Genomic DNA, 18,597 nt, shown 5'->3' on the forward strand with positions numbered 1-18,597 from the left:
ATGGATGAAATCTACCAATTTCTATGGTTTGGTGGTCAGTTTACTGTGTAGAAAATTAAATAAATTAAAAATAAATAAATTGTATGCTATCAGTGAATAAATAAATTGAACATAGATTTTTAAAATTTATAGGTAAACGAAATAGTGAAAAGTAAACACATAAATGCTAAGAAAAATTCAATCACAACAAAAGTATAAGATTTTAAACAAACACCGAAGTGTAAGTCTCACAACACATAAAAAAAAAAAATCAAACAAAATACACCAGCCAGTTCTTTGCAATAGAAAAAAAAAACAACAGCAGCTAGTACAAAGAAAATACCAAATAATAAATTAAGCACACCAGCCAAGGCTCTGCAATACAAAGAAAATGATAAATAAATAAAGCACATCAACCAATATTGTACAATCAAAAAATAAGAAATAACAAATTAAGCACATCAATCAGTGTTCCACAATAGAAAAAAAAATGACAAATAAATAAAGCACACCAGTTGTGCTTTGCAATACAAAAAAATTACAAAAATTGTGTTAATGAACAATTATTTAAATATACAATAGACACTAAATTTACACATTATTCCTTGTCAAGCATATGTGACTTCCCCCAAAATGTGCAAAAATACTAAATTAAATCGTTGCACTTAAATTTAGTGAATTTTCAAAGGCACTCTACGATCCACATTGAATAACCACCCATAAGGTCCAATCTTTTACATTGATAGAGACTTTTAGAAAAATATTAGAATCCACTGAACTGCATATCAATAGGAGGCTTTACAAAAGTGATTAACATCAAGGATATACTTTACAAAATATTTGCCATATAATGTCTTCAAACTTCTTGTTTTACAAAAAGTACTTGGACGCTTCTAAAGTGATTGGACGCCTTCAAACTTGCTCTCCATCACATTCTAAAATGTCTATGTATCAACTTCTGTGTACTTTTTCCAGTGAGCAGCATGTACAACAATCTAATATTTAAAAAACAATAATATTAGCATATTGAAACAATACGAGAAATAGATGTTAAAACAATATGGATTAAGGATACCTTATTACAATTCCATCAGAATGTAGTCTTATTTATCCTTTTGAACTCCATAGCTTTTTCAACCCAATCCTACAATAGTTCGATTTGATCATAATTAAAACACAATTTTAATTCCAATACACTTTCAATTTATTTCCTTCATTCATCAATTGTGTTCTTTTTTAAATTTTAGTTACTTCCCTCTTCTATGTGGAAAATTTTATATCTTTGTAAATGATCCTTTATAAAGTTTTCAAGTTTATTGTTTTTTAAGGATGCATAATTTATTGAAAATTAGTAATATTAAGGATTAAAAGCACCGCGCTCATCTTCACGAACTCTATAGTAAAAAAAAATTACACATGGATTATGCATGTTTCAAAATATCACATTCCCCCATGCTCCAAAACAAACTTGAAATGAACCATACCACTTGTGTATTTTTTATTTCCTTTCTTAAGTACTTTTCCTTTAAGCTTCTTATTTGCCTTTGCCTTTCAAAAAATAAGCAAACATTATTAAGAAAAAACATGAAAAGCAAATAAATTTGATTAGTGGGCTTGCCCCACGAACACAGAGGACGTTGAAGTCCCGTTCATTATGGATCACAACACTGACAATTCTGTTTTAAAGAAAATGAACCTGCGTATATATAGAAAAATGTTATTAAGAAGTGTAGATTAAATGAAAAATTAGTATAGAGATCTAATATTACTGTTTCCTCCAACATATCATCCACCTGTAAAAAATAATACAAAAGCATTTGATTATGAGAAAAATCTTAAATAATAAGAAATTAAGTCTCGATTCATAAAATATATACCAAACATACATAGCCAAAAATATGAATGTTGTCCATGATTTGAATTAAAATGAACTCCAAGGTTGTCGAATTGTTGGAAATAATGGTTTTTATAGGCTTATTTTGGGCCATCTTTAAGCCTACATTTGAGTGGGATCCACACGTCTTTTGAGGTGGGTCCAAAGAAGTGATGTGTTTCTTGCCGCATGGCAAGTCACATGGTAAAGACAGTTGATCAAAACCATTTATGAGTGAATGAGAAATTGATGTCGTTTTTCAGGTTCATGGAATGGACAAATTAAAGAGTAAAATGTGGGTTTCCTTGAAATGGTTATCCCACATTAGAAATTTAAGAAAACTTATGTGTGTGTATAAGTTCCACGTGGCAACACTGGGGTTAGGCCCCAAGGGGCATCCAAGTGTGTAGAAGGGAGGAGTTATGGACAAATTAAACTTTGGCTCAAACCACCAAGCACTGTCGCCGTTCGTCCAGACGCGGGCGGTGGTTGTGGGTCGGGTCGGTTCTAATATTAATTTTTTGGACAAAATTTGTTTGAATTTTTTCCAAATTTCTTGCGGGAAATTAATTCATAATTTGTACCAAAGTTGAATTCAAATTTTCTGTCCATAATTGTGCCTCTTCTAGTCTGAAATTCCTAACAAATAAACTGTCTTTAATAAGTTTAAAACTGCCAGAAACTGCTGAAACTGCTACAGATCTGTTCAAATTTGAACTATATCTGTTCATTCAAATTTCTTACCTATTCGGTTCAAATCTGCACCTGTTCGGACAAATCTGTTGATCACCATTTTGCCTATAAATACCGGCATATTCCAATAGTTTGGGGCATCTGAAAATGTCCAGAAAAGTTCCTTTCTTCTCAATTTTTCTTGTTGGTCGCATTATTCTTCATATTATTTTTTAGGAAAAAATTCAGAGATTATAGAACACAGGTTTGATTCGTCGTACAAATTGTTTGGAGTGCTACTACAATTTGTGAAGATCATTGTATCTTGGGAGATAGACGCCATTTATTCGTAAGTACCATAGCGGGACGAATCTATCTTAAGGACAAAAGGTCACACACTCGACTTGATCTTTTTGTACTTTTACATTTCGGTAAAATAAATTCTGTAAGTAATTTATTTTTATTTGTTTGATTTGTTTCAATTTATTTATTTTACACAGAATATTGTTCCAACAATCTTAAGATAGAATCGAATTATTTATACAGAATTTTTCGTTTGTTTCCTTTTCTCTTTTTTCTTCTTACAGAAATTATTTTCTGTGGTTTTACAAAATAATATTCTGGTTGGAAAAACAAATAGTAGTAATATACTGTTTGACAAATAGTAGTAATACACTGTTTATTTTCTTTAACAACTAGTAGTAATATACTGGTGTCATTAACAATTCAGAATATTTATTTGTGAAGTTGGTCAGAAATTATTTTTGGTTTTCAGAAATAATTTATGAGTGTTCATTAATTAAAATTCTATTTTCAGTATTTTAATTTTTGAAGTTTTACAAAAATATTTTTTCTGTGTGGAATTAATTTGTTTAAATAAAATTTTATTTTATTTTCAAATTAATTGGAAATAAAAGTTATAATTTTTGTTTCTTTTATTTTTACAGAATTTAAATTCTATGTTTATAGTTTAAATTTTTTGTGTAGTATAAAATTCTAATTATAATTTTGTTTTATAATTTAGAAGTCATGGCTACTGAAACTGGTCAAACTAATGCTCAAACAAGTACAAGTATAGTGGATGCAATTGCGCCAACCCCTCCTCCTGCTATGACTGTGCTAGTCAATCACGGTGAGAAGCCAAAGAAGTTCTTAGAAATTGATTTAAAAAAATGGCAGTAGAAAATGTTGTTTTATCTTACTACTATCAACCTGGTGCATTTCCTCCGTGAGAATGCTTCTACTCTGAACGAGGATGAAACTGATCGGCAATTGGTTGATGCGGTCGATGCCTAGAAACATGCTGATTTCCTTTGCTGGAATTACATCTTGAACGGACTTGACAACACATTATACAACGTCTACAATCCTATCAAGACGGCAAAGGAACTTTGGGAGTCTTTGGAGAAAAAGTACAAAATAAAAGATGCTGGCTCAAAAAAATTTGTGGTTGCCAAAGTTCTAAATTTTGTGATGGTTGATTCTAAGACTATGATCAACCAAGTTCAAGATCTCCAACTCATTTTGCATAAAATTCATGCAGAAGGAATGTCTCTTAGTGAATCCTTCCAAGTTGCTGCCTTAATTGAAAAATTACCTCAAGGATGGAAGGAATTCAAGAACTACCTCAAACAGAAGTGCAAAGAAATGACTTTAGAGGAATTGATTGTGCATTTGAGGATTGAAGAGGACAACCGCAATTCAAAGAAGCGGGCTGGTAAGCATCCAATAGAGTCTAAGGCAAATGTGGTGGAACATGCTCCAAAAGCAAAGAAATAGAAGTTTTATAGAGAAAGTTCCTCACAAGGCTCTAAAAGAGGAAAAACAAAGAAGTACAAGTTCAATAGCAAATGTTACATGTGTGACAAAGAGGTACATCGGGCCAAAGATTGCCGTAGCAAGCACAAAGGCAAAGGAAGATCAAGCAAGAAGCCAGTTCAAGCCAATATAACCAAAGTGGACAAAATTTCCAATGGTGTTGATGACATAAATCTTCCTGCAGTTTTTTCCAAGGCAAACCTTGTCGGAAATCCTAAAGATGGTGGGTGGACACTGGTGCTACTCGCCATATTTGTACCGACAAAAAGATGTTCACATCTTATCCTATAGTGGACAACGGTGAACAACTTTTTATGGGCAACTTCTCGACTTCTAAAGTTAAAGGACAAGGAAAGATTATTCTAAACATGACATCTAGAAAGGAACTCACTCTCAACAATGTGCTGCATGTACCGAACATTCACAAGAACCTTGTTTCCGGATCTTTGTTGAGTAAAAATGGGTTTAGGCTGGTTTTTTAAAGTGAAAAGTTTGTACTTACAAAAAACGGGATGTATATAGGAAAAGGTTATATGTCTGATGGCCTTTTCAAAATGAATATAATGACTGTTGTACCCTCTATTATTAATAAAAATACATCTTTTTTTTGCTTGCTTGAGTCTTCAAATTTATGGCATGATAGACTTAGACATGTTAATTATGAATCTTTGCGTAGATTAATTAATATAGAATGTTTACCTAAATTTGACATTGATTTAAATCATAAATGTGAAATTTGTCTTGAGGCAAAATTATCCAAATCTCCTTTTCATACAATTGAAAGAAGTACGGAACAATTTGAATTAATTCATAGTGACATTTGTGATTTTAAATCAATTCAAACTAGAGGTGAAAAAAAGTATTTTATCACTTTTATAGATAACTATACTAGATATAGTTATGTTTATTTAATTCGAACCAAGGATGAAGCTTTGGAAACTTTCATTCAATATAAGAATGAAGTTGAAAATCAACTTGGTAAGAAAATTAAGAAACTTAGAAGTGATAAAGGTGGTGAATATGAATCACCTTTTGGTGAATTTTGTAAAGAACATGGAATAATTCATCAAATCACCATTCCTTACTTACCTCAACAAAATGGAATTACTGAAAGGAAAAATAAGACTTTAAAAGAAATGATGAATGCCATATTAATAAGTTCTGGATTACCTCAGAACTTATGGGGGGAAGCAATACTTTCTGTTAATTATATACTTAATAAAGTACCCCGAAAGAAAGTGAATCAAACACCTTATGAAATATGGCATTGAAGAGTACCATCCTACAAATACTTAAAAGTGTGGGGGTGTTTGGCTAAAGTGGTTATTCCTAGTCCTAAAAAGACTAAGATAGGTCCTAAAACTGTTGATTACATTTTCATTGGTTATGCCATGAATAGTAGTGCATATTAATTTTTGATTCATAAGTCAAAACATTCCGAAATGCATGTAAATACTATTTTGAATCTCATAATGCGTCTTTCTTTGAACATGTGTTTCCAAATAAAACTGGACAAGAGACTAGTACTAATAAAAGATCTTATGATGCTATTATTAGTCATGATCAAGAACATGATCAAGAACAAGAGCAAGAGATAAATCAAAATGAGAACAAAAGAACCTAGGCTTAGTAAACGTGCTAGAACCTCAAAATCTTTTGATCCAGATTTTCTAACATTTTTGTCAGAAAATGAGTCTTTAACTTTTAAAGAAACTATGTTTAGTCCTGAGGCTCCTTTATGGAAAGAAGCTGTAAACAGTGAAGGTGAATCCATCCTATAAAATCACACTTGGGAATTGAATGGATTTGCCACCAGGTTTTAAACCTCTTGGGTACAAGTGGATTTTCAAAAGAAAAGTGAAAGCAGATGGGTCAATTGACAAATACAAGGCAAGACTTGTGGTCAAAGGTTCTAGACAAAAAGAAGGTCTTGATTACTTTGACACATACTCACCAGTTACCAGAATAACATCCATTAGAATGCTAATTGCCATTGCATCTTTGTACAATCTAGAAATTCATCAAATGGATGTGAAAACCGCTTTCTTAAATGGTGAATTAGATGAAGAAATTTATATGGAACAACTAGAAGGATTTTCTATTCCAGCAAAAGAAAAGAAAGTGTGTAAATTGGTTAAATCATATTATATGGTTTAAACCAAGTGCTAAAGTAATGGCATGGAAAATTTGACAAGGCAATGATGTCAAATGGATTTAAAATTAATGAACGTGACAAATGTGTTTATATTAAAAACACAGATAAAGGTTACGTAATAGTATGTCTTTATGTGGATGATATGCTCATCATAGGTGGTAATAATGACATGATTAAAACTACCAAGAAAATGTTGAATAAACATTTTGACATGAAAGACATGGGGGTTGCTGATGTAATACCTCATATGAAAATTACCAAAATATTAGAAGGTTATGCTTTGTCACAATCTAATTACATTAAGAAAATACTTGACAAATTCAGCAAAGATGTTGATCATCTTGCTAGAACACTTGTGGATGTTAATTTGTTTCTTTCTAAAATGTATAGGAAAGTATTTCTCAATTAGAGTATGCCCAAATTATTAGAAGCTTAATGTATTTGATGAACTGCACTCGCCTGGATATAGCTTATGTAGTAAGTAAATTAAGTAGATATACGAGTAACCCAAGAGTAGAACACTGGAAAGCAATTATAAGGGTTCTAAGATACCTCAGATTTACTCATAACATTGGGCTTAATTATACTAAATATCGAGTAGTACTTGAAGGATACTGTGATGCAAATTGGATACAGGATACTAGATTGTTTGATTGGGATTATTTGATTAGGATTGTTATATACTACTTAAAATTGATACATAATCACAAATCAACATCTAGGGGATTTCTAGATTTTTCACCATATGACAAGAAACACATCACCTCTTTAGACCCACCTCAAAAGACGTGTGAACCCCACTCAAATTTGGGCTTAAAGTTGGCCCAAAATAAGCCTATAAAAACCATTACTTCTATCAATCCTCCACATGAATGGACATTGATGGAAAGAAAATGCAACAACATGATCTAATTGCAGAGAGTACAGAAATTGGGAATATTCTGCAAAGGATAGGTAGCTATTGGCTTTGAACCTTTCCTTGTGAGACACTATCAGATTTACTAGCTAATCAGTGAACATGATGTCATGAACTATTCAGCCATTTGTGTAAACCAAGACAATAGAACTCATACAGTATGTTCCTAGATACAGTTTAGTTCTCACTATTGTGTTCATTTTGGCCCTAAACAACCTGATCTTTCATGAGTGCTCTAGAGAATTATAGCCCTTCACAAATCTCATAGAACTGGCCCAGTTCACACTCATATAGGTGATTCTTATGAAGAGTATCTTGCCACACTCCACTAGGTATTTCTAGATATAAGAATCATTAAAAGTACTTACTTAACCTAAAACACTACAGACATCACTATTTTATCATAGAAGTGGGTAGGAGTTCAACTCCCTAGTGATCCTTATGAGTCATACACAACTCGGTTGTCCTTTTGAACCTAGATCTTGGGATCTCCAGTCAACTAGGTTGGGTTGCTGTTGTGGTAACTCTTATATAATAGGCTTATGTCCCATTCCCCTCGATAAATTCTCAACTAACTCTCTTGCTAACCCTTTGGTTAGTGGATCCGCTATGTTGTCTTTAGACTTCACATATTCAATGGAAATAATTCCATTAGAGAGCAGTTGTCTCACAGTGTTATGTCGACGATGAATGTGTCGTGACTTACCGTTATACATATGACTCAATGCTCTACTTATTGTTGATTAACTATCACAATATATACATATAGCAAGCACCAGTTTTGGCTATATTGGAATATCTTCAAGGAAGTGACGAAGACATTATGCTTTTTCCCCAACTTTATCTAAAGCTATGAATTCTGATTCCATAGTAGACCTAGCTATGCAAGTCTGTTTGAAAGATTTCCAAGATACAGCTGCTTGGGAACATACTGTGTGAGTTCTATTGTCTTGGTTTAAACAAATGGCTGAATAGTTCAAGACATCATGTTCATTGATTAGCTAGTAAATCTGATAATGTCTCACAAGGAAAGGTTCAAAGCCAAAAGCTACCTATCCTTTGCAGAATATTCCCAATTTCTGTACTCTCTGCAATTAGATCATGTTGTTGCATTTTCTTTCCATCAATGTCCATTCATATGGAGGATTGTTAGAAATAATGATTTTTATAGGCTTATTTTGGGCCAACTTTAAGCCCAAATTTGAGTGGGGTTCACACGTCTTTTGAGGTGGGTCTAAAGAGGTGATGTGTTCCTTGTCATATGGTGAAAAATCTAAAAATTCCCTAGATGTTGATTTGTGATTATGTATCAATTTTAAGCAGTATATAACAATCCCAATCAAATAATCAAGACAAATTGACACAACGATTTTATGTGGAAAAACCACAATTGGACACCTCCAATTGTGATAAAAAAAAAAAGCACAGGCAACAGCCACAAAACAATCCACTAAGAAAATATAAAGGAATTACACAGGTATACTCTCAATTACCTAGCGAATCCACGCCCAATTTGAACTAACCTCTATGTGTCTCTTCCAACCCGGTTTTATAGCGACCCCGGTCTTTTTCCATTTGATTATTGTATCCGGACTTAGGTTCCGTAGATTTTGTCATTGTATAATGGTTGTTGTTGTCCTTTATTTTCTCATTTGGAATTATAGGATGTGTTGGGCAGGTTTGTTTCAGGTTGGTTGGGTTTAGAAATCAAGTGTTGCTGTCCAGTATTTTGGTTCTTCGCTCGAGCGAGGAGTTTGTCGCTCGAGCGAGCTGTTGTTTTTGGTTCTTCGCTCGAGCCGGGGTTTGGTTGCTCGAGCGAGAGTTTGCGTCTGGTTTGGACCTGTAGCCTTGCATTCTTGGCTCGAGCGAGCTTTTCTTCGCTCGAGCGAGTTAGTTCATCCTTCGCTCGAGCTATAGTTCCTTCGCTCGAGCGTGTGTCTGGTTACAGACCTGAGGGTTTGAGTTCTTCGCTCGATCGAGCATTCTTTCGCTCGAGCGAGCTTTTGGGTTGTTGGCTCGAGCAAGGCTTCCTTGGCTCGAGCGTAGTTTCTCTGTGTCTGGTCGCTCGAGCGACCAAGTCTTCGCTCGAGCGAGCCTGTCCAGTATATATTTTCAGCAGCGGGTTTTGATCAGTCTTTTCTTATTCTTTTTGGTTCTAAACCCTAGGTCCGACTTCTCTCCCTCAAAACTCATCTTCTCTTTAGGTGTTCATCTACTTCTAGTGTGAATCCATCCTAAGTTCTTTGTAAGAAAGATTGAGGGCGGCTTGGGCTTCATTCTAATCTGAACATTTGGTGATTTGGAGCACATTGGAATTTGGGCACTCATCTCTGTCTTCATCATTTGGGTTGTTTTCTTTGAGGTAGGGATTTCCTACTCCATTTTATAGGTTTTGTCCTAAGTTTTGGTATTTTGATATGTTGGGAATACTGTGGTAAATTTTGGGAAAAACCCTAGCTGTATTACTGAATTAATTTGTATAAGTAAATCATGGAATTGGGAAAAGAGGGTTAAACTCATGGAATTCATTGATTAAATGGCGTAATTGGGTAATTGGTATCATTTGTATATTGAACTGTTGGCATAGTTATTTTCAGTTTAGAAATAACTGTTTTGGGCTATCGGTGGAGGATAGTCGTGATTGTTGTAGACATTGCATGTGGATTAGGAATAACTGAAACTAATCACATTGGTTAAGTCATTAATTTTGACTATGGCATTGATACAGAAAATACGTGTATTGATTGAGCATTGCATTTGCATACATTGTTTTGTGTGTGGGAGGAGATAGGGGATGTACTCCACGGTTTAGGGGAAGATAGGGGATGGACCTCTAAACCGGATTTTGTTTGGGAGGAGATAGGGGATGGACTCCATTAGCATCACTTTTATGTGTGCTTATTTATATAGAAGTGTTTTATTGATACAGCACTAAAATGTGTATCAATCTGGAAGTATGAAGTGTTTGATTTGAGCTTGAGTCTCATTTGTCTGTTGATATTGGAAGGATGTGAATATTATATATGTGATTCACTGTTGTAAGTTTGGCCAGGTTCTGAGCCATGTTGATAAAATTGGAAAGTAAAACGTATCTTTGGCAATAGTGTCATAAGACTGTAAAATGAAGTAATTGATTATTTTGGTTGACCATCTGTTGAATGCTATTGCTTTATTCATTGCTTATATGTGGTTTAGTATATTTCTACTGGGCTGTGGCTCACCCTTTATGGGAACATCATTTTCAGGTTCAGGTGATAAACTACCTCCAAAGACTTAGCTTGGGAGGGTTTGGCTTCTGGATTGAAGAAGACTACCTTTAGTTACTAGTTGTTATTTATTGGTACATGTAAACATTCAAGCCTAGGGCTTTTCTTGTATTGAGATTAGAACTCATATTTTTGAATCCAAGTGTTGGCTTGGAAAGATGTAAGCCTGTAGGGCGTTTGATTCGATGTTACATGTAATGCTTCATTTAGTAATACTCTGATGAATGAATTAATTAATTGTCTTCTTTAATTAATGCATGTCAATGATATATTTAATGGGTTAATTTTGAGGGCGTTACAACTTGGTATCAGAGCGTACCGGGTTTGAATACTTTGGGTACGTGGGAAGTGATTAGTATCACATTGGGTTCGTCTCGTTTGATAGAGACTTAGTGTAATGTTATATGCTTATGTGATAACATGTTTATGTGATTATGTGAGTATGGAATGTAGTTTCTAGGATGTTGATTGGACCCTTGAGTTTCTAGTAGTCTTGTTGGAAAGGCACTTGATCACTGCTGCTTCCAACCGGAACTATAGTAACGCATTGGGACTATCATTATCCGGGAATGAAATTCGTAGGTGCTTATGTGATTATGTGCTTACGTGGAATGAATTATTGTTGTCCATTGCATTAGGACGCGAGTGTTTAGCTTCGGCACATTTATTAATGTGCTAATGTCTTTGTTTCCTTTATTAGGATGTCAGGACGAGGACGAGGACGCGGTAGGCGTGGTAGGCCGGGTAGGCAGGAGGTGCCTGTGCCAGAGGAGATTTCGGCAGTTCAAGAGGGAATTGGCCAGGCCAATGTGGCCGAGCCAGTAGGCCAGCAGGCTATGGGCGCTCTAGCCCGAGAGATAGCAGGGGCATTCAGAGAGTCAGTAGGCATTCTCAGAGCTGAGAATCAAGCTCAGGCTGGTATTGCGGATGTAGGATCTTCCTTTCTGAAGAGGGAGTTCTTTCGGTCTAATCCGGATGAATTTGTGGGTGATCCTAAAGAGCCGCTTAAGGCAGATGAGTGGCTCGAACAGACAACGAAGACGTTTGAGATGCTTGGCATCGAAGACGAGGGGTTGAAAGTGACCTTGGCATCTTTCCAGTTGAAGGGGGATGCGGGTCAGTGGTGGAAGTTTACTAAGGGGCGTATAGGAGGTACGTGGGAGGCTTTTGTGAATGCTTTCCAGGAGAAGTTCTTATCTCCAGCAGTCAGGGAGAAGCTGCGGGACCAGTTTTGTCAGCTTAAGCAGGCGAGTTCTTCAGTGGCCGAATTTGAGGCTGCATTCACTAGTTTGTCCAGGTTTGCACCTGAGTTGGTGGCGTCTGAGGAACGCCGCTGTATTGAGTTTGAGAAGAAGTTGAGGCGTGGCCTCAAGCTGAGAGTTGGGGGAACTATGATTCGGGATTACGGGCGTATGGTTGATGCTGCAGCCCATATGGAGATCATGATGCAGGAGGAGGAGGAAGGGCAGAAGGGCTCCAAGAGGAGTCAGGATGGTCAGAATGATGGTAGGAGACAGAAGGGTTTTAATCCCCAGCAGTCTCAGGGTAGCTTTTCGAGATCGACTTTTCCTGTACCGAGTGCTAGTTCGGGGAAAGGCAGTCAGGGAGACATTACCTGTTTCAAGTGTGGCCAGCTGGGCCACAAGTCTCCAGTTTGTCCTCAGAGGGGAGGAGTTCAGAGAGCAGCACCTTCTTCGGCTCGATCTCAGAGCCAGAGTCAGGGTAGAGATCAGCCACTCTCGTGTTTTCAGTGTGGTCAGCCAGGGCATATGAAGAGGTATTGCCCGCAGTTGGGTGGCACATCTGGTGCATCTGGTTTGAGGCCGATTCAGGGTCAGCAGCCAGCTCAGTCGGGTCAGGCCTCGAGGGCCAATCAGGGGGGGGCTTCATCGTCTCAGTCGGTGCAGCAATCTTATGCTCCAAGGGTTGAGCAAGTTGATCAGAGGTCGTCTGGGCGCGTGTATGCTGTTACCGCGCAGGATCTTGTGCCAGCACCATCAGTTGTGAGAGGTACCTTTTTGTTTTGCAACTCGGTTGCTAATGTTTTGATTGATACGGGTGCATCTCATTCCTTTGTGTCTGCTGCATTTGCATCTGTTTTGGAGTTGGAGTTAGCACAGTTAGCATCTCCTATTTGTGTAGTGTCACCTCTTGGGGGTGAATTGATCTTGAAACAAGGTGTTAGGGGTTGTGATATAGAGGTTGATTATCATAGAATCCCATTTTCCTTTGTAGTTATGCCTATGAGGGGTTTCGATGTTATTTTGGGTATGGACTGGTTATCGTCATACCGGGCAGTTATTGATTGCTACCGCCAGAGGGTCACTTGTTGTACCGTGAGCGGGGAGTATTTTCATTTTCTGGGGGACCGGGTTGGTGATGTGTTGCCACCGGGGTATGTTCCACGAGGACGGAGTGAGCTTAGTGGTCTACTTGCTAACCTTTCGATTAGTGAGGATGATGAGACTCAGATTGTGTTGCCAAGGGTGGTTTGTGAGTACTCGGATGTCTTTCCCGAGGATCTTGTTGGTTTGCCACCGCATCGAGAGATTGAGTTCTCTATTGACCTAGTGCCCGGCACGGCGCCGATTTCCATGGCACCTTATCGTTTTGCCCCAGCCGAGTTAGTTGAGTTGAAGATTCAGCTCCAGGAGTTGCTAGACAAGGGTTTTATTTGTCCTAGTGTTTCGCCATGGGGAGCACCGGCCCTCTTTGTTAAAAAGAAAGGTGGTGCTTTGAGACTTTGTATAGATTACCGGAAGTTGAATCGGGCTACGGTCAAGAATAAGTACCCTATGCCCCGTATAGATGACCTGTTTGACCAGTTGAAGGGTTCCCGTTGTTTCTCTAAGATAGACTTGAGATCGGGTTACCACCAGTTGAGGGTCAGGGAAGAGGATATTCCGAAGACGGCATTCCGTACGCGGTATGGCCATTATGAGTTTCTGGTGATGCCATTCGGGCTCACCAATGCACCGGCAGTTTTTATGGATTTGATGAACCGGATATTCCGGGAATTTTTAGATCGTTTTGTAGTCGTATTTGTGGACGACATCCTTATCTATTCACCTTCTGAGGAGAAGCACAAGGAACACTTGAGAGTGGTGCTTGAGTTACTTAGAGTCCATAAGCTTTATGCTAAGTTTGGGAAGTGTGAGTTCTGGCTGGAAGAGATCAAGTTCTTAGGCCATGTAGTGTCTGGTGAAGGAGTGTCTGTTGATACATCCAAGACTGAGGCAGTGCAAGATTGGGCACAGCCTAAGAGTGTATTTGAGATCCGCAGTTTTCTGGGATTAGCTAGGTATTACCGTCGGTTTGTGAAAGATTTCTCTAGGTTAGCATCACCGTTGACTAGACTGACTCGGAAGGGAGTCAAATTTGTATGGAGTGAGACTTGTAAAAAGTCGTTCCAGGAGTTGAAAGTTAGACTGACCACCGCTCCGGTCTTGATTATTCCGGAGAGAGGGTTGGGTTATGCAGTCTATTGTGACGCCTCACGAGAGGGTCTGAGTTGTGTGTTAATGCAAGAGGGGAAAGTAGTTGCCTATGGCTCACGTCAGTTGAAAATTCACGAGCAGAATTACCCTACACATGATCTAGAGTTAGCAGCTGTGATATTTGCCTTGAAGATTTGGAGGCATTATCTTTATGGTGAGAGGTTCGAGGTGTTCTCAGATCATAAGAGTTTAAAATATTTGTTTACACAGAAAGACTTGAACTTGAGACAGAGGAGGTGGATGGAGTTTACAGAGGATTATGACTTTGAATTGCATTATCATCCGGGAAAGGCCAATGTGGTGGCCGATGCCCTTAGCAGGAAACCTGTTGGTGACATAGCTAGTATAGCCATCCGAGAATGGGAGATGTTGGGTGCACTTGGGGAGTTCGATTTACTTTTGGGCGAATCCGTTGAGGCTGCGGCCTTGTTTTCTGTTGTTGTTCAGCCTACACTTGTGACTCAAGTGTTAGAGGCTCAGAGAGGTGACCTTGAGGTAGAATCTCTCCGTGAGAAGATTTCTGGTGGAAAGGCTGAGAAAGGTTTGACGGTGTATCCCGACCTCAGTGTGAGATACCGAGACCGTCTGTTTGTGCCGGAGTCTTGCCGAGAGGAAGTACTCCGAGAGTTCCACTATTCACGCCTTGCGGTGCATCCGGGAGGCACTAAGATGTATCGGGATTTGGGTCGCCAGTTCTGGTGGCGGGGTATGAAGAGAGATGTGGCAGCTTTCGTATCTAAGTGCCTTACTTGTCAGCAAGTGAAGGCCGAACATCAGAGGCCAGCGGGTTTGTTGCAACCCTTGCCTATTGCCGAGTGGAAGTGGGAACATGTTACTATGGACTTCGTTGTGGGTCTTCCGAGGGCTCAGCGGGGTAGTGATGCTATTTGGGTAGTTGTGGACCGGTTGACTAAGTCGGCACATTTTATTCCTATGCGTGTTAGAGATTCAATCGATCATCTTGCCGATTTGTATATTCGGGACATAGTGAGGTTACACGGGGTTCCAGTGACGATCGTCTCAGATAAAGATCCTCATTTTACTGCCAGGTTGTGGCAGAGTTTGCAGAGTGCTTTAGGCACTAAGTTGACTTTTAGCACGGCTTATCATCCTCAGACTGACGGACAGTCCGAGCGTACTATTCAGATACTTGAGGATATGCTTCGGGGTTGCATTCTAGACTTTAGTGGATCGTGGGAGAGGCACTTGCCGTTGGTAGAGTTTGCCTACAACAACAGTTTCCAGTCTAGTATCGGTATGGCACCTTTTGAGGCCTTGTATGGCCGACCGTGTAGATCTCCTGTTTGTTGGGCTGAGGTGGGTGATGCACCTCTGTTGGGTCCGGAGTTGGTGAGGGAAACGACAGAGAAAGTTGAGCTTATCCGTAAGAGGCTTGTTACAGCACAGAGTCGTCAGAAATCGTATGCCGATCGTAGGAGGAGACCTTTGGTGTTTGAGGTGGGTGATCATGTCTTTCTGAAAATATCACCTAGACGGGGTTTGATGAGGTTTGGGAAGAGTGGGAAGTTATCCCCTCGGTTCATTGGTCCGTTTGAGATCCTTGAGAGGATTGGCGAGGCTGCATATCGTTTAGCTTTGCCGCCGCAGTTGTCCGGAGTACATGACGTGTTTCATGTGAGTATGCTTCGGAAGTATGAGCCAGATCCATCACATGTGTTGGATTGGACCGATTTAGTGGTTGATGTGGATGTCTCGTATGAGGAGAGACCGGTTCGGGTCTTGGATAGGCGGGGTCAAGTTTTGCGAGGCAAGACCATCCCTTTGGTAAAAGTTTTGTGGAAACATCACGGAGTGGAGGAAGCCACTTGGGAACGTGAATTGGAAGTCCGCGACAAATACCCGGACATGTTTATTAATTTGTAATCTTGTATTTAGATTTTGTAATATTGTAGAACTTAAGAGCTTTACATATGTCTTAAGTTGTGAAATATTGAGTTTGTATTGGTACATGGGTGTATCTTGAAACTTGCTTCATTATAGAAGTTTAGTGTAATATTGCATCTGTTGAGTACATTGTTGAATTGGTTGTATATATCATGTGATTGAATATGATATGGAATTGTTAACATTGAAAGGAATAATGCATAATAATGACACAGATTGAGATTTATGTTGTGTTATATATTTAATATGAGATGCCTCTTGATAAAGGGATGAAATGACCAGTTTTGGGTCAAGATGTTTACTAATGCATTGCAAACAAAAATTTGTTTTCAAAAACTTATACTTAATTTCGGGGACGAAATTCTTTGAAGGGGGGGAGGTTATAGCGACCCCGGTCTTTTTCCATTTGATTATTGTATCCGGACTTAGGTTCCGTAGATTCTGTCATTGTATAATGGTTGTTGTTGTCCTTTATTTTCTCATTTGGAATTATAGGATGTGTTGGGCAGGTTTGTTTCAGGTTGGTTGGGTTTAGAAATCAAGTGTTGCTGTCCAGTATTTTGGTTCTTCGCTCGAGCGAGGAGTTTGTCGCTCGAGCGAGCTGTTGTTTTTGGTTCTTCGCTCGAGCCGGGGTTTGGTTGCTCGAGCGAGAGTTTGCGTCTGGTTTGGACCTGTAGCCTTGCATTCTTGGCTCGAGCGAGCTTTTCTTCGCTCGAGCGAGTTAGTTCATCCTTCGCTCGAGCTATAGTTCCTTCGCTCGAGCGTGTGTCTGGTTACAGACCTGAGGGTTTGAGTTCTTCGCTCGATCGAGCATTCTTTCGCTCGAGCGAGCTTTTGGGTTGTTGGCTCGAGCAAGGCTTCCTTGGCTCGAGCGTAGTTTCTCTGTGTCTGGTCGCTCGAGCGACCAAGTCTTCGCTCGAGCGAGCCTGTCCAGTATATATTTTCAGCAGCGGGTTTTGATCAGTCTTTTCTTATTCTTTTTGGTTCTAAACCCTAGGTCCGACTTCTCTCCCTCAAAACTCATCTTCTCTTTAGGTGTTCATCTACTTCTAGTGTGAATCCATCCTAAGTTCTTTGTAAGAAAGATTGAGGGCGGCTTGGGCTTCATTCTAATCTGAACATTTGGTGATTTGGAGCACATTGGAATTTGGGCACTCATCTCTGTCTTCATCATTTGGGTTGTTTTCTTTGAGGTAGGGATTTCCTACTCCATTTTATAGGTTTTGTCCTAAGTTTTGGTATTTTGATATGTTGGGAATACTGTGGTAAATTTTGGGAAAAACCCTAGCTGTATTACTGAATTAATTTGTATAAGTAAATCATGGAATTGGGAAAAGAGGGTTAAACTCATGGAATTCATTGATTAAATGGCGTAATTGGGTAATTGGTATCATTTGTATATTGAACTGTTGGCATAGTTATTTTCAGTTTAGAAATAACTGTTTTGGGCTATCGGTGGAGGATAGTCGTGATTGTTGTAGACATTGCATGTGGATTAGGAATAACTGAAACTAATCACATTGGTTAAGTCATTAATTTTGACTATGGCATTGATACAGAAAATACGTGTATTGATTGAGCATTGCATTTGCATACATTGTTTTGTGTGTGGGAGGAGATAGGGGATGTACTCCACGGTTTAGGGGAAGATAGGGGATGGACCTCTAAACCGGATTTTGTTTGGGAGGAGATAGGGGATGGACTCCATTAGCATCACTTTTATGTGTGCTTATTTATATAGAAGTGTTTTATTGATACAGCACTAAAATGTGTATCAATCTGGAAGTATGAAGTGTTTGATTTGAGCTTGAGTCTCATTTGTCTGTTGATATTGGAAGGATGTGAATATTATATATGTGATTCACTGTTGTAAGTTTGGCCAGGTTCTGAGCCATGTTGATAAAATTGGAAAGTAAAACGTATCTTTGGCAATAGTGTCATAAGACTGTAAAATGAAGTAATTGATTATTTTGGTTGACCATCTGTTGAATGCTATTGCTTTATTCATTGCTTATATGTGGTTTAGTATATTTCTACTGGGCTGTGGCTCACCCTTTATGGGAACATCATTTTCAGGTTCAGGTGATAAACTACCTCCAAAGACTTAGCTTGGGAGGGTTTGGCTTCTGGATTGAAGAAGACTACCTTTAGTTACTAGTTGTTATTTATTGGTACATGTAAACATTCAAGCCTAGGGCTTTTCTTGTATTGAGATTAGAACTCATATTTTTGAATCCAAGTGTTGGCTTGGAAAGATGTAAGCCTGTAGGGCATTTGATTCGATGTTACATGTAATGCTTCATTTAGTAATACTCTGATGAATGAATTAATTAATTGTCTTCTTTAATTAATGCATGTCAATGATATATTTAATGGGTTAATTTTGAGGGCGTTACAGGTTTTCACCTCAGAATTGTCTTGACGATGAGCCACTCCGGAATCCATCAAAGCTTCAGGCTCGAATTCTTCAAAATCCATCGAAGAACAACTCTCTCTTTTGTGTAGAACAAACAAAT

Source organism: Camellia sinensis, chromosome 12, assembly GCF_055761805.1.
Source record: "Camellia sinensis isolate YWXY chromosome 12, ASM5576180v1, whole genome shotgun sequence".
Taxonomy (NCBI): domain Eukaryota; kingdom Viridiplantae; phylum Streptophyta; class Magnoliopsida; order Ericales; family Theaceae; genus Camellia; species Camellia sinensis.